Consider the following 18276-nt stretch of genomic DNA (forward strand, 5'->3'; position numbering starts at 1 on the left):
CAAAAGTTAGTACTGACTGCCTTAGGTCTGAGAGAGGAGTCACTGGTTTCTAAGATCCTTGGGAAAGGGTCAACATGAGCATTATTTTTGAAAAGTTTCTGTTCCGTGGGAGGAGGACTAGCTCTGACTTGGTCACATACATTGTGGTTTCCTTACAATGCCTAAAGGAAGGATGTGGTTCAACTTAAGTACAAGTCCTCAGTGATGTCTGTCTCTAAATGAGCTCAGAATAGACCATCTACGTCATGACCTCCCAAAAGTTATCCTAGGATAGGTCCATTGTTCGTGGATCACAGATGCCCCAGAGTGCCTCCTTTTCTCTCCACCTGCCTCACAAGCATGCTGCCTCTCTCCCCTCATGAGGTGGATATTTTCTGATTAGACCAGTCACTGTATATTTCCCTAATCTCTTGGAAAGAAAAGTTGAATTTTTCATTCAAATTTTCACTTCCTGCAGTCTACAATGCTTTCTTGGCACTGGCTAAAGCTTACCCCGCCTCCTTGCATCATCCAATCAATGGCGTAGGCTGTGTGTCCGCTATTGGGTCCGACTGGAGAACTTAGCTGGAAGGCCTGAGACTGGGAGCTTGAGTACTAGCTAGGATGGCAGCGGCCGCAGCCGGTCGAGCAGCAGCGGGGGCAAAGTTGGGCCTGCGTGAGATTCACATCCACTTATGCCAGCGCTCGCCCTGCAGCCAGGACATCAGGGACTTCATGGAGAAACGCTTTGTGGAACTGAAGAAGGCCAATCCCAATCTGCCCATTCTAATCCGGGAAGGCTCTGATGTGCAGCCCAAGCTCTGGGCCCTCTACCCATTTTTGCAAGAGAAGAATGTCTCTTTGAACACCTTCGATGCTCATCAGGTAACCAGAACCCTGGAGAATGTGCTAAGTGGCAAAGCTTGAAGTCTCCACAGAAGTGTATGAGCAAGAGCCCCAGAGTCTGAGCTCTGTTGGACTGAATACAATATGGAAAAATGTGTTCCCCTGTTCCTTATAAAGTTTGTGCTGTAAAATGCGCAGTCTGGCTGGGCACAAATCAGGAACCACTCAAGCAGGAACAAACTTTATTTCTGAACTCCACCAGCACACTCCCCACATGCTCCCCGGGAACTCTCCCACATGCCTCGTGGCTCCTCCAGGAACCACCAACCGGAAATCCCTCCTTCTGCACCTCCCCAACCAGTGCTCTCTCGGAATCCCTGTGAGAACTCCAAAGTAGCAGGCCCAGGTGGACAGCAGGGGTCTAATATACACAGCTTAACATAACCATTATCATCTCAATGACTTGCTGGCGTCACCCAGTTCTGCCAAAAATGCCAGGCGTCATCCCAACAAGGCTGTGGCCCTCAACAGTAAAATGCTGCCTCAGGGGGAAAAAAAAATGACTTCCACCCTATACATGGGGGGGGGGGCAGGAATCCCACCCTACTCCCAGCTCCAGGGTGAACCTTGACCAGCTTCAACCACAGACAATTTGAGTGCCTTCAGAATAGCTGGGGCCACTCTTGGTCACATCATCCCACAGTTCCAATGAGGAAAGGATGGTGTCTTCCCTGCAGCTGTGTCCCTGTGTCCCTGGCAGCTAGATCTCAGCGGTGCCTTTGCGGGTGATTTCAGGTAGCTCAGGGCAAAGGCCCAGATCCCAGGCCTGGAGACCAGGGAGTCCCATATTGGGGTCAGCTCAGGAGCAAAACCTGGATCTTGTCTGAAGATCTATGGACCAGGATCAAGCAGTGACAATTCCTAGAAGAGAACAAAAGCACAAACAAAACCCACTAAATCATGAAGGTAGAATCGGACAAAGCCGAAAAAGACAAACTGTCAGATAGAGGGAGGCAGGAGGCTTTCCTGGCCCACTCTGCAGCACACCTCTGCTGGGCTTATCCTCCAGCTGTGTGTCTCCTGAGGCACTGCTGAGGCCAAAGTTTCCTCCATCTTCCATCTCCTAAGGATTGTGGAATTATCCTAGATTCCTTTCTTCCTTCATCTCACACAAATAACCCACAAATAAATCTTATTTGTTTTATTTTTGGTTTTTTTTAACTGAAAATTGATAACTTCTCTGTGCACGAATTTATGAAATACAAAGTGATGTTATGATGTAGGTATCAATGTGGAATGATTAAGTCAAACTCATTAGCACATCCATCACCTCAAATGCTATTGCAGTAAGAACATCTAAAATTTCCTCTTAGCAGTTTTGGAATATGTATTTATTAACCATAGTCATCATGCCATGCAATAGATTTCAAAAAAATTTATTTCTCCTAAGACTTTGTGTCCATTGACCAACATCTCCCATTCCCCTCATCCTCCAGCATCTGGTAAAACCACCATTCTCCTCTTGGCTCTTATGAGTTTGGTATTGTCTTAGAATCCATATATAAGAGATCATGCAGTATTGTCTTTCTGTGTTTGGCTTATTTCACTTAACAAAATGTCCTCCAGGTTCATTCGTGTTGCCATGAATGACAGGATTTTATTCTTTTTAAAGGCTGCACAGTATTCCATTGTGTATGCATACCACATTTTCTTTATACACACATCCATAATTATGGTTGATTTCAAAACTTATCAATTGTGAATGATGTTGCAGTGAACACAGGAGGGCAGACATTTCTTCAACACACTGATTTTAAATCCTTGGAAAACATACTGAGATCAAATGGAAATTCTATTTTTTTTTTTTTTTTAGTTTTTAAAAGAATCTCCATTTAGGTTTTCATAATGACTATACTAGCTTATATTTCCATCTTATTGACTATATTTTAAATATACATTCCAAATACAATCATTTCTCACTAATTCACTGCTTTCATTCTAGTCTAAGCCACTATCAATTCTCTCCTGGAATAATGTTAACACTCTTAAGTGGTGGTGTCTCTGAATTCACCCTTAGCCCCATTTATTCTCTGCACAGCAGGCAGAATAATTATTTTTAAAACTTAGACTGATTTCCATTTCTTCTTGCTTGAAATCCTCCAATGAATGAAAACACTGAGAGTAAACCTTGAAGTCCCCACCCTCACTCTTACCTTCACTCCTTCTGTACCAGTCACATTTTTTTTTCTTGGAGCCTGGAATGTTCTTCTCCCAAATATTTATATGGCTGGCTCCCTCACTTCATTTAGGGCTCTGTTCACATGCCACCTCCTGAAGAGGCCCTGTTATGGTTTAGATATTAGATGTTCCCCCAAAATTCATGTGGGAGACAATGCAAGAAAGTTTAGAGGTGAAATGATTGGTTTATGAGAGCCTTAACCTAATCAGTGCATTCATCTACTTGAATGGGTTGACTCGGTGGTAGACTGAGACCTTTGAAACCATGAGGCCCTCAAATTTTCCTCCTCTAAAATTGTTCTTGTCATGTTTTTCAGTCACAGCAGAAAAAAAAATTGACTAAATCAAGCCCAAATCAGTTTACCTAAACAAGTAATTTTATACCATTCTATCCTCTGACCTGCTCCATTCTTCTTCAAAATGCTCATCGTTTGTTTATTGTCTATCTCATAGCATTAAAATGTAGGTTGTATGAAAACAGAGGACCAATGTCAAAGTCTGCATCTTCCTTCCCAGTAATAGTAGAAGTGTCAAAGGGATAAATGATCTAAAAATGTGAATCCTCCTAATGCCTCCACCTTAATGAATTTAGGCAAGTCACTTACCTCTTTGCTTCTGTTTCCTCCTAGTAAAGTACATGTGATAGAATGTATTCTGCAAAATGAAAAAAATAAAGTTCTATCTTCCTGGATTTGATATTTAAGCCTGGAATAGCATTGATTATTATTTCATCCACCCAAAAGTTTTAATAAATTATGAAACTATGCTTTCGAACTTAGAAGAGTTTTATTTTAAAACTGCACTATATATATATATATATATATATATATATATATATATATATATATATATATATATATATTATGTGAAATACCTGTTCATGCATTTTGCCCATTTTTTAAAATTTTGTTATCTGGATTTCTGGTTTGGATATATTGTTTAGAACTTTATTATTGTCTGAAATTTCTTTTTTATGCCCTAAACTTTGGAATGATTTTTTTAATGTGAAATTCTAGCTTGGCGATTTTTTTTCTTTCAGCACATTATAGACATCATGCCATTGCTTTCTGGAGCACATTGTTTCTGCTGAGAAGTTAGCTGTCTATCTTATAGTTGCCCCTTGAAAGGTAAAGTATATGTCTGTCTTTTACCTTTAAGGATTTTGTAGTTTTGTTTTGTCTATGGCTTTTATTGGTTTTATTATAATGTATCTAGTTATGGTTTTCATTTTATTTATCTTGCTTTGGATTCATACTAAGTTTTTGCATCTTAAAACCTAATGCTTTTAATAGGTTTTAGTTATCTATATCTTCAAATATTCTTCTTCCCTGTTCTCTCTCTCCTCTTGTGGAATTTAAACTCAAATATTATACCTATTCACCATGTTCCACATTCCTTATACTCTTTTGCATATTTTATATCTTTTTTCCCTTCACATTTCCGTATGGCTATTTCTACTCACCTATTATACAGCTCATCATCCTCCCCTTACTTGAGTCTTAGTAGCTATTAAACCCATCTACTTTTTTTTTTTAGTATATTTATTTTTTAATTGTAGTCAGGCACAATACATTTATTTATTTATTTATTTATTTATTTATTTATGTAGTTCTGAGGTTCAAACCCAGGGCCTCGAATGTGCAAGGCAAGTGCTCTACCTCTGAGCCACAACCCTAACCTATCTACTTGGTTCTTAATTTCAGTTGCAATGGGATTTTTTTTTTTAATTTCCAGATTTTCTATTTGATTTTTTAAATATAAATTCTTATTCTCAGTGAATTTCTTCTATTTTCTTGAATAATTAATCACAGTTATTTTAAAGTAAATGTTTGATCATTCCAATATCTGTGTCATTTTTTGGTCTGTTTTTCTAAAGTCTATGTTTTCCTCTTAATATAATTGATAATTTTCATTGAATGATGAATACTGTACATGAAAACTTAGAGTACTGTTCATTATCTCTCTCTAAAGAAGGTCACCCTATTCTCTGCAGAGCACTGTAGCAGCACATCACCTCAACCCAATCAAGATCTAATCATGCTTGGGATTTTTTTTTTCCAGCTCACTATATTTCTGTTTCACTCCTGAAGTTTAGCCCTCCCAAGCACCCCTATCGAGAATCTATGATTTTTCTTATAGTTCCTCCTCCTTGATGGACCCTGAACTCAAATTTTTGTCTCCCAGCACTGCCTGTGATTCCATTCATCAGCTTTATGATTGCTTTTTCTCCCCATTACCCTACAGATTTTAAATGAGTAAACGCCTTGAAGAGAAAATCAGGGCAGCATCTGATCCTCTTTTCTCTAGGATCTTGGACACTTAATCCTGACTGCCCTACACACCTGGATCCTAATTTCTGCCCCTCTGGCTTCATAGAATTGTTTAAAGCTGGACAATTTTTTCTGACTCTTAGAAGTCAACCCTGTGCCCAAATGCTCCGCGTCTTGTCCCATTCCCAAGGAGTTAAGTAGCATCTGAAAAAAAAAATGCACTTATTTCAATGAACTTCCTTCTTTCCAGAATTTGGCCCTTCAAGTCCTAAAAGGTTTGGATCTCTCTGATGCTTTCAAACAAACTTTTCCTTTGTACTTTATTCAAGTTTTCTAGGTGGTCGTGACAAGAACAATGACCTGCTTTAAGTGTTCGGCTTATCATAGTTGAAAACCTAGTACATCCATATAAAATAATCTATTTTAAAAAACCCAAATGGTTTTCAATAAAAATGTGTTTTCCCTCCAGTAAAATCATTTCTCAGAGAACACAGGCTGATTAGACATAAGATGATTATTTTTCATGTAGAACACAGGAAAATTCTTCACTGGCAGTAGTGAGTCTTCAACAGAAAGCTTCTCTGAAAAGTTGCATTTTCATGTTTTCTGCCTCAGAAGGGAAATAAAAACCATTCCATTCAGTGTGTGTAATGTGGCAGGGTAGGTTGGAGGGCTGATGTGTAAGAAACAAGCAACAATATCAGAAAATTGCATCAGTACAACTTTTATCTTTTGAAACAAAACTACTGCTCCAAAATTCCTATTGAAAATCACATCTTATTTTCACTGAAGAATTTATGTGCGGTTGATTTTCCTGTTCTGGTTTTAGTTAACAGCCTCATTTTTGTGTGCTTCTCAAAAGACAGCATTGAGCCCTCACCCTTGGGAGTCGTATCTCCACTTCCACACAAGCACTCTGCCCCTTGCTGCCTTTCAAACTGCTGGTCCTGCAAAACATATGAAGGTGCAGTGCTTTTTAAAGCTAGGAACGATAAAGCCACCTCACCTCCTGAACCTGCTTCCTAGGCTTCCTGAACATGAAGAGGTTCATCCACACAGGAAAAGAGCAGCCCTGGGCCCCAGTGGGGCAGAGCATGGAGACCTTCTACCAACTTCTCCTCAGCTTATCCTATAGCTTTTCCTGAGCTCCCTTCACAAGCTCTTGTGAGAGGAACTGGACCTTAGGGAATCTATGCAAAAAGTATTCTATAATGACTGTTCAATTTTTTTTTCATTTATTAGTGACCTAATTTCATTTTATTGAATTCATTAGAACACAGGTCACCAAAGACAGAACTGGTCTCCCAGATGGGAACACTGGCTGGATATCTGCTGAACAGACTATGGAAGTTATGCAATGATTTTCATGCCAATATCTTCATAGGTGGCTCCTTCCCATCTCACCCTGGCACAAACTTTTATAGCTTACTCCTATCCTCTTCAAGATTAAAACTAATGATCAAGACAAAATACTCATTACCCAACTTGCTTTACTCTCAACTAAAAGTATTTGGAAATATTTTCTTAGAGCTGAGGAGACCTAATGTGGTCATTAGCCCAGTCACATTGAGTGACTTGCCCAAGGCCAACCTATAAATTAGAGGCAGACTAGGAGTGTCTAAGTCCTCTAGTGACATGTTCTTCCTCTGAACCCTACTACTACTGGCTTGGCCAAATAAATAAAGAGCAAAAGAAATTCATTCATTCAATAGGGTCTTTTAAGCACCACGTTTTTACCAGACTCAACACCAGTGGCTGGGGATCCAGCGGTGAATCTGGTGGAGCTACATTAGAGACAAATAGCTTGTCCAACAAGAGATTGCCGATGGCAAAAGCACAATGGAGGAAATAAGCCAGGATGATGCAATATGGATGCTAATCAGAGAAGACTCCATGGGGAGGTAGCATTTAAGCTGAGATGTGACAAGAAAGAGGCAGTCATGCACACATCTGGAGGGCAAAGCATTCCAGGCAGAGGCAATTAAACAAAAAGTCCTAGGACAGAAAAGAAGGCCATCGTCTGGGAAGCAGAGCACATGAAGAAAGAGGAGCAGAGAATGACCAGGCAGGGGACAGAAGTCAATAATGTCAGTCCTGTAGGCCATCAAAGGAGTTTGCACATTACTTTCTATAAGAAATAGAAAAAATCTCTCTTGCTACGTCTTCCCTGAATAGAATATACATGAGGTCATGGGGTAGAATGTATTCTCAGTGCTAATTAATTGAAAGATTATACCAATGTACAAGGATATTATAACCAGGTGATAGCTTCCACCAGTGATAGAAAATGCATTTATTTTTCCAAGCTGAGGCAATTGATCCTCCTGACAATATTCAAGGGCACTGACAGCACTTTCACTGGGCCCTGTGATTAATGCAGATTTAATCAGCTTATCTGATGGGTATCAGTGCAGAGCTGTGGCAGCGCCCCTATGGACCCCCACATACTGATTGGTGTATCTAACAGAACTATTGTTTGGCCGAGGCGAATCCAGGACCAGACCAGTTCAGTTTGTCCCGGAGGCACTGCACTATTGTGAATAAGCTGCCTCCTGACTGGCTGGAGTCACAGTAATTGTTTATTAATTTTGCCATAGAGTAAAAGATTATCCACATTGATTGGATCCCATCATTTGGCCTGGAATCCACATCACATAACAAATGCTACATTGCTTTGGAATATTCCTGAACTGACATGTGGCAGGCAGAGAGACTCCAAATGAGCTCATCCCCACCAGGGCTGTGACCAAAAAAAAGTCAAATTAATGAAGAACAATGGATCAGCCAAACAGCCAGCTGCTGTCTTCCTGCCCTGGCACATTGTCATGCATCCCTGAAAATCATGTCCAATTGGTTACGACAAGGGAGGGTCTTGAAATACCCCACTGTGTGTAAGAATAGGCCGTCTAAACTCCAGCACCTTGGCCACTTTCCATTTGGGGAAATTATATTCTATGCATCAAGAATTTCCTCTGCGTTAGGTCTTTGTAAATAACGTAAATATGACCAGATGAGGTCTCTGCACCCACTTTCAGCACCTTATCCTCAAAGGCCTTTGCTCAATGTAATGTTAAAGTTACCACACACATATGCACACACAAAAACTGTCAGAACCCAGTAAGTTTTTCCCATACAAGTGAGGATTTTATACCTACTGTGGATAAGGTATGAATATATTAAATAAAACAATGCTCAACTCAGAGACCTGTATAATTTGCTTCGCTATTGGGTATTTGTGGTAGAAGTTTATTGGTTTCTACGTCACAAGGGACCTCATTATGATAGAAGCTTTGCCTGCAGTGCAGCACAAATAGGGGATTGGCCCCATTTTCTGTGCTTTTGGGGGAAGGGTGGACAAAACTATGATGCTGTAGGAACCAGGAAGCTGGAGCCGCAGGCAAATTGAGAAGATAGAAGTGGCCTAGCCAGCTGCTGTTTGAAGGCCTGAGCAGCTCATAAATAAATAAATATATATATATATATATATATATATATATATATATATATATATTCGTTTATTTATTTATTTATTTATTTACTTTTATTTATGTACACACACAACACATATATTGGACATATACATTATACATCTTTTTTATAATACATAATGTAATAATAAAGGTATATAATGTATCTCTATGTATGTATTCAGGGTGGAATACCCCACACCTCCAGACCCCTCAGTCAGCAAGCTCACCTTTGCCTCCTCTCCTGAGCCTTTTTCTCTTCTCAATAGAGCCTTGACTTCTTCCTCCAGTTGCATGGGTTAGGAAACTCGATTCCATCACCAACACAAGGATGGTGGATGGCTTTGCTGTGGATCCCGATTTAGAGTTCAGAAAACATGGTTCCCCTATAGCTCTAGGAGCTCATTTTGGTCAAATTTTATTGGCAAAAAAAAAAAATGACCAAGACAAGGGGTAGAAGTGTGATCCACATTTCTTCTTCCTCACATACCCACCCCTACCTATCCAATAAGAGACAGCTCCGGTTAACCACTCAGGTGCTTCACCTGTAGACTCCAGCTCCTCCAGCCAGGTAACATTGAAAACACATAAGCACCCTTTAATCATCAAAATAATTCTGCATCCTACTTGCAAAATAAAAAAAGTGCAATATCCTTGGAAAGATATTAGTAAGATCAATTTCTCTTACAGCTTGGGATTTGGAGTTTTCTTGTTTCTATTTCTCTTTTTTGTACAACACTCTTAACATTCATTTCACCTAACTCCCCTGAAATATTGACTGCATCCCTCAAATATTTAATAGGGTTTAAAAATTTGGAAGAGAAGACTCTGCCCTGGGCAAGAAAGATTTTCCTGGGCAAACTAAGGCCAAAAGAGAAACATGAATTCCCTGGGTCAAGGCACAAACCTTAGGAGTCTTAAGGAATGCTATCAGGTAGTAAAGAGAAATTCACAGGAAAACTCTTCCAAACAAAATTCAGTCTGTATGTTCCAGCAAGTGCCATAAATCCAAAGCACCAATTAGCACTAGAAGTGTAATAAGTATGCAGATATTACTGGGGGAAAGAGGAGAATGAGACAGAAAGGAGACTAGAAAATTGGAGAAGTTGCCTGCTATAGATATGCAAAGACGGGGTCAAAAAACAGCCCAAATCGCATGATGACAGGTACACATGATGTCAGGATCAACACAATATTTTTGCACAAAATGTAAACTTTCCCAGATTTCCATGAGAAGCCAAATGGCTTTATTGTACTTGGTTAGGCAAAGGAAAGCTCAAGTAGATCTTTCACTCCTTGAATTTCGCAGGGGTAGAAAATGCTAACTACAGAGGATAATTATCTGTTACAGAACATGGTTAATGATCATGTTCAGATGTTAACAATTGTTCTTAGGAAAAGATTACAAGGGCTTCAAAGGGGTCCCTCCAGGCCACGTGACTGTAATGTGGCCTGAGGAGCCTGCTCTTAATGCAAATGCTTGTTGTCATGGTGACGGAAAAGCACCCCCCTTCCTGGCACCACAGAAACACCCCCTATTTGGGCACAATAAGCTTTTAGTTCAAGATAGGGTTCACAAGTAATCAAATGTGCCAAATAATATTCCATATGATCTTCTCTGTCAAAGCCCTGTGAGGACCTAACGTCCCAAATGTGAGTCTAATCCTAGGAAGAGTTTGGAACAGAATAGAAGAGTCCAAGACCCCCTTTAAGAATCCTCACTCTCCCCAACTCCCTTCCCCTGCCCCCCACCTCACACACACACACATACACACACACACACACACACACACACATACACACACACATACACACACACATACACACACACACATATACACACACATACACACACACACATACACACACACACATACACACACACACAGACACACACACACAGACACACACACCCTCTAACTCTCCCATTTTCTGAAATTCAACAGTTCTTGCTGGCAGACTTGTCCTGGCACTAAAACACATTATCATTGGCTTCTCTGCTTATTTCTTACATTTCACTCAAAATAAAGGAAAATAGCATTTTAAATATTTGGGGAAGCTTTAGAGATAAATGCTCACCCAGGGTGAGTGATGATTTATGGAGGTCGAGTCATAAAGAATAGGAATTTCATTTATTTTATTGCCTGTTTACCTCCTGGGGGAAGAGACAGCTGGTAAATCATCTTGCAAGTGAGTAAATTGGGAGGCCTTTGTTTGCTGGGCCTGAGAAGAAATCACAGGATGGAAAAGGATCCAGAGGGTTGGCTCCTCGGCCCACCCCCTCTGATCAGGGTTGATTGGAGAGGAGATCAGAAGAAAGCACTTAATTTTTCCTTTTGGAAACTCCAGATTTAAAAATTTAAAAAAAAAAAAAAAACTCTGAGTTTTGTTCCATTGTCTCAGTGTTTGTCTATCCTGGAATCTCTAAATACCTCCTTATGCCTGAGTCACTGCGCCCTCCCAGCTTTGCCAGGGGACTCTGGATGGAGCACAGATGCTCAGGGCTGACTCAGGTCCCCTGGGGGCGTTCTTCAGGACTTCTGGTGAGTCCCCAGAGGGATCTCAGGGACTCCTCCTCTTCTAGACAAGAAGAGCACCTCCAGCCCACAAACAGCAGGCAGAGAAGACACCGACTCCAGCCTGCTCTTTCCTAGGAAGCTCAAGGCTCTCGGTTCCTCACTTCGGGGCACCTCAGATATCAGCACTCACACAGGGCCACACCATCTTTTCCGTGATTAAGTAAGGATCAACGTTCAGTTATGCCCCAAAGCATTCCGTCAGAACCCTCCGGCTCCCTGCTCTCGTCCTACCTCCTAGGTGACAGAGTCCTTGCCACTCAGGAAGAGTTGCAGTGCCCTCCTGCGTTGCTGGCCAGTTGTGTGGGGTCACCAGTCAGGGCCACTGTGCCCACTAGGGTGTGTGTAGGTGTGTCTGGGTGGATGCTGAAAATGGGACAGAATAGCAATATTAACATTTTAAATTAGCTCCCAACTTTGGGCCAACAGGACATTTCAGTGAAAGCCTGTATTTCAAACTTTTCTGTAAAATGTGAAAGCCTATCAACAATGGCTTCTGTGGCCCCAAGGGAAGACACATTTCACTTACCAGCCCCTTGAATGGAGTCCTCACTCTCCATTTTCCCTGGCCTCACCAGTCCCTGCTGCTTCACACCCGGCCACTTAACTCACATTTCCTATCTGGCTTCTTTCTTTGCAACTATTACTCTATTCCAGCTTGGGATCAGCCTTCACATCCAGTTGAAATCAACTTACCAAATAGAGCCCTAACCTTCTTAGGCTGTGAAGTTGGGGGGCTGCTTTTCCTCAAAAAGTTGTGTTTAATAGGATGTAAATAATCAGCACGGCTCTGTGGCTCCACTCCCCTGGCCCCTAACAAAGGGCGGATTTCACAGAGGTCTCCCTTAAGGAGAATGACAATGAGAAGGCATTTTCTCTCTTTGAAGGTCTCTTTGACCCGGTGTCTGCCCACAGGCTGGGCCTTTGTCTGTAGCTAAGATCCATTTCCCATCAACCCAGAGGAGGGCAAGACCTTGAGCCAATCAGATCGCCTCAGAGCATCCTACTAGACCCTCCTGTCTTTTCTTATAAAACTCACTGAGGGACACTAGGCCTGCAAAGCTCCTGGGAAACTAAAGAGCTGTGAGAACCAATGTAAGAAACTGAATAAGTGGTTGAAGAGCACAGAGAGAAGAGGAATCCTTCTTGAGACCTTGCAGCACATCCAGCAGGCCCTGGAGAAACACAGTTCATGGACAAGCAATAAGACTCATGTGTAGGGCACAGAGTGGGCAGGAGAGCTTCTGGTTCCTACCCAAGTCCTCAAGACTCAATGTCTGTCACAGTCCAGGCCCCATGCCAAGCCCTTCTTATGATTAATGTCATTTACTCCTACAGAGACTTAAAGATGGCTGCAATTTTATTTATTTACTTACTTACTTGCTTACTTATTTTTGCCACTCCTCTCTGGAATCTGAGCTGATCCTGTGATTTGCCTCCAAAGTGATGCTGTGAAGTCCCCAAGGCTTCTATGCACTTGGAATGTTCCCTCTTAGAAAGCAGCCACCATGCTATGCTGTGAAACACCCAGGCGTATGGTGAGGCCATGCAGAAGAGAACCGAGATGCTCCAGAGCCAAAACCAGATGAGCTTCCATCCTACAGCCAGTAGCACTAGCAGTCACATGGGGGACAGAGGAAACCATTTTGGATGCAGCTCCGTCCAGCCTGCAAATAATTGCAGCCCCAGATGGTACCAATGGAGCAGAAGACCTGCCCAGCTGTTGCTACTTTAAGCCACTAAATTTGGCGTGATGTGTCATACAATAATTGGTAATTAGAACAACACCTTATCATAACAGTGTGGAGTATGTGCTTTACTTATCTCATCCTCTCTGTGCCTCAGCACAGAGAGGCTGAATAACTTAGCATGCTCTCAACACTGTTAGAACCAGCTTTCAAGCTCACATCTGTCTGACTCCAAAGTCCATGTTCTTAGCCTATCTCAAAGAACTCATGTTTTATTGGGAGCCACCAAAAAATAGCATCAGAAAGCTCAACCGTATATACAACCCTTTATGCTGAGTCTTGATAACCACTCAGAAGCCAGGAAGTAGTATGATATCAGACTCACCTGGAAGAAAAAAAAAGAAAAGAACTTTGCCTGATAAAGAAAGAAACATGGAGGTGATGCTTCCCAAATCTGATCACATAAAACTACAGCCTGTGGGGCCTTATCCACCATTGCTATAAATAAAGTGGTTGGAACACGGCCATATCCACTCACATCTTGTCTATAAGACTTTCCCACTACATGGCAGAATCGAGTAGTTGAGATAGAAAGGCCCATAATGCCTAAAATGAAGTTCACTGATCCCCTACTCTAAGACGATGTTGTCAAACTTAAGAATCATCAGAATTGTCCAAGCATGCATTCAGGCTTCCGAGAGTTTCAGATTCAGTAGGTCTGAAATGGAGCCCCAAAATCTGCATGTCAAACAAGTTCCCAGGTACAGTAGGCACCCCTAAGATGGCATGCAATCATCCTCACTCTTGGTATTCACACATTGATGGAATACCCTCCCCTGAGTATAGACTGGACTTACTGATGTGTTTCTAACATGTAGAATATGGCAGAAGTGATGGATGTCAATTCCAGATGTAGGCCCATTAGGTGTTGGATCACTTGCTCCAGACCAGGCCAGCTGCCATGTTATGAAACAGCCATAGGAAGAGGCTGATGTGGTAAGAAGCTGAGGCCAACAGCAAGCACAGGAGTTAATTGGAAATGGATTCACTCAACTAAGGCAAGCCTTCAGAAGAGGACCTAGCCCCTGCTGGTGGCTGGACTCCCTTCTGGCCCATAGACACAGTGAGATAGAACACGTTTGTTGTTTTCAGTTGGGGGGGCCAACAACATATGACGAGCACATTGCTTGATGCTAAGGATGCTGGTCCAGAAAGACACACTTTGAAAACCTTGCTGATTCCTTTTTTTTTTTTTTTTTTTAATTGTATTTAGTACTAGGGATTGAACCCAGGGGCACTCAACCACTGAGCCATATGCATTTTATTTGGAGACAGGGTCTTGCTGAGTTGCTTAGGAATTCACTAAATTGCTGAGGCTAGCTTTGAAGTTGCAGTCCTTCTGCCTCAGCCCCCTGCCCCTGAGCCACTGGGATTACAGGCGAGTACCACTGCACCCAGATATAAACCTTGCTTCTAATGAAACAGCTTCTGCAATCTCCTCACTGCATTTGGCAGGGGAATACTGGACTCTGCTGTCTCTGAGTTCTAGAATGTTACAGGGGCATCCTTCTAGATTCCTCTCCAACTTATGGCAGAAATAAGTTGGACCTCAGTTGCCAAGGAGGCCCACCTTCTATGCAGGTGGAATGATGGGGTTGAGTCTGGGCCTCCCCCAGCCTCCTGATGAAGATCAGAGTTCTCAGTCACAAAGAACAAGTGGATACAAGGGAAGTTAGGGCCCCAAACCTGGGGGTGGGTAAAGTTTATTTCCCGAGGAAGTGCTCCTGTCTCTTCCTTGCTCCTGGTGAACAGCCTCAGGGCCAGTCCTGTGTCTCATTCTTTCTCTAGATTGAGGCAGGATAGAAAAATAACAAAAAATAATTAGGTAAAAAGGACAAGGGAGGAAAAAGAGACTATAACTTGAGCCTGAGAGTTTTGTCCTAAAGTTCCTTTACCCCTCCAAGCCAGTGTTCTTTCCAGGCCTGTCACTACCCAGTCATTTCTCCCCCAGGACTGTCACTCCCAAAATTCTGAGAAAAAAAATAAATCTTCATTCATCATCTTAAAGTTCCTGGAAATTCACTCATTTATAAAAATTACCTTATGCAATGTACCAACACGTGTATTTTAAATAGTTTAAGCAAAGGAAAATACAATATTTGAAAAATCCTATAAGTTTATTCCAAATGTTAAAAATTGATCAGCTAGAGGAGATGTGGGCTTGCCGATCCTGAGAAGAACCAATCCATCAAAGGCCATCTTGGGACCCCCAGACTGATATCACCTTCATGTACCTTTCCATGCCCAACACCCACCAAGTTTTTTTTTTTTTTGAAAGAAGAGCCCAAGACCTCAGAGAGTGCTTCTCACTCTCTATCCAGTCCACATTCTTCCCTGAAAATGCTCATGTTAACCTTTTACTTTCTAATAAAATTCTTTCTCTTTGCTAAACTCTGACATGTCCTTAAGTTTCTTCTGTGACCTGTCAAGAGTCTGGAAGGTCTGAAGAGAGGTCTCCTCTGCCTCTGGAGAGGCGTCCTTGAACCCCCTTACAGTGACAGAGTTACAGGTGAGCCGGCCAGATCACATGTGAGACAGGGATCTTCACCTGTTTTGTTCACTGATATATCCAAGTGCCTACAGCTGTGACTGGCATAGGACAGGAACTTGGTCACTGTTCCTGGAACTTGAGCTTTAATACCTTACAAATGGATCAGCTAGAGGAGCAGGCATTACAGGCGAGAGCATGCTCCTTCCATTCCCTTCCCCACTCCTCATTCTACCCCTTGCAATCTGGAGATGGGGGTTGGCATCCTAACCCTCAAGGAAGGGGACTGCCCCTTGTTCCCTGCAAGGAAATAGATACACAAAGACGCTGCAGGATACTGCCATGAAGTTTCAAGTCCAAGGTCTCAGTCAGGGACTGACTTGGTTCAAGAAAGACCAAGGGACTGGAAAGAGCAAAAGGGGTTCTTTGGCGGTGGAGCTAACGTATCTCATGCCCAAAAATATAAAATGGTATTTTTTATACATTTCCAGCTAAGCCAAGGACCTCATTCTACCAGCTTCAGAGGGAAATAAGTCATGTTTTTTAACACAGTGGAAGCCTACCCTGGCACAACGCCTGACACCCAGTAAGCACTTAATAAATATTTACTGAATGATGAAAGAGATCTTAAGCACAGCAGTACATTTCTTGGCTGCAAGTAGGGAAAGGTTAAAAAAAATCAGATTTGTGAAGCCATAGGCTCCCCACATCCTCATAACCCCCAAACACACAGAGAGAGAGAGAGAGAGAGAGAGAGAGAGAGAGAGAAGAAAGCAAGGAAAAGAGCAGTGGGAAGAAGCTATCCCTGCTGTGTGACTTGGGTCAAAACACTTAACCTCTCTGGGATACAGCTAATTCACTTGTAAAAAGCAAAATGTGGGCTTGATGATGTCCAGGTTCCCTTCCAGCACTGAGATCCTGGCTTCCAGAGAGCACCTGTGCATGTTCAAGGCAGAAACAATGAGGAGGAGCCACTGCTGTTCAGATCATGGAAGTCACCTTTTTTTTTTTTTTTCCCCCAACCTCCAGCTTTTGTGAGGAGCTCAGTGACTCATTGAAGGAACGGAGCACATATTCTCCTCCAGCGCTGGTTTTTAGGAGCATGAGGAAGAGGTTGAAGATGAGAAGGTTCTGGTGAAAATGTGCCCTCTTGGTGGGGTGATGATTCTTCATGCCCACAGCAGTGAGAAAACCCCTCTTTGAGGGCGGTGGGGAGAGGGGCTGGGCTCCCACCTCGCGGGGCTCTCAGATCTCTGGCTGCGAGGGTTAGCAGCCTGGAGCAGGAGGGGCCAGAGACAGCAGGGGCTCTCCTGTGGCTTTCCTTGCCTTTTCAGCTGTGCAGATGTGCAGACAGTGAAAAATGTCCTCCTGAGAAGAACAAAGAAAAAGGTGAGAGAAAAATGTTTTCCAGCTAAGAAACAAAAGTTGATTAAAAGACTTATTTCCTGTGCCTGTCGTCTTTGTGGTCAATACCAAGAAGCTTGTTGGAAAGAAGGCAAACAAGTCAGAATAGATGGCAGGGAATGGCAGGGATGTGAATAATAGATGTCACAGGAGAAAATAGTTCCGTGTGCAAATGAGTTTGGGAATCGTTTATTGCAGAACTTTCCAGAGCCCTTCATGCACAAATGGGTATCATGATTTTCTGTCTTGTGGAGAGCAGCATTTTCCGAAGACAGTTTGGGGAACAGTGACCTAGAGGCAATAACTCACATCTCTTATTTGAAGGCAAATGATATAAAGGAAAAAAAAAAAAAAAATATATATATATATATATATATATATATATCCTTTACAGTTTCAGAAGGCAAAACAAGATCAACACATGTTTTAAGATTCTTCGGTTGAGAGAGTGGAATTTAGATTTTTGTTTCAATATTGATTCTCTGTGTGGAAGATAGAGGACAAAAGACCAGGGCTTGATGTATTCAAGCACGCACTACCAATAGCAGCTATTCCCAAATGAAGAAATCCACACTCAGGAAGATGGACTCACTTTCTAACTACTACTAGCCACCCTGACAGTATTTGTTATTTGCTGTTTGCTTACTCTGTGTTAAATATCCATATCTGTAGGGCTAGGGTCATAGCTCAAAGGTGGAACACTTGCCTAACTTGTGTGAGGTACTGGGTTCAATTCTGAGCACCACATATAAATAAATAAAAAATAAAGATCCATCGACAACTAAAAATATGTGTGTGTGTATAAATATATCTGAATCTGATATAAATATATGTAGAGATATATACGTATATGTTATTTGGGTATATACTTACTTTTATGTTTTCCATATGTTGATATTTATTTCCCTATTTAATCCTTAGATCCCTATATAAGAAGAAAGTGCCATTATCTTCATTTTGTAGATAAGAAAACTCAGGCTGGGAACCTTTACCCAAGGCCATACATAGAATAAATCTCTCAGAGACAATTCCAGAAGTCTACTGCGGAATCCCCCTTCTCACCATGATGCTGCATTGTCCCCTGGGAGTCTTTGGGCAACAACTATGACCATGAGTCACAAAGAGGATGCTGCAGAAAGGGTTTCAAGGTGGAAAAGTTTGTGTTCTACATGACTTACAGGGTTCTTCCAAATATTGATGATTCTAGTTTCCCACCAACCTACCTATGCTTCTAATTATGGTATTTATTAATGACTGCTA

The 18276-nt window shown here is 41.9% G+C and overlaps 1 pseudogene; it reads left to right on the plus strand.

Moving 5' to 3' along the window:
* Window positions 1-603: 603 nt before the first annotated feature.
* On the plus strand, window positions 604-906 carry LOC113179516 (NADH dehydrogenase [ubiquinone] 1 alpha subcomplex subunit 2 pseudogene; annotated as a pseudogene).
* Window positions 907-18276: the final 17370 nt, after the last annotated feature.

The sequence above is a fragment of the Urocitellus parryii genome, chromosome 6, assembly GCF_045843805.1.
Source record: "Urocitellus parryii isolate mUroPar1 chromosome 6, mUroPar1.hap1, whole genome shotgun sequence".
In the NCBI taxonomy this organism is placed as follows: Eukaryota; Metazoa; Chordata; class Mammalia; order Rodentia; family Sciuridae; genus Urocitellus; species Urocitellus parryii.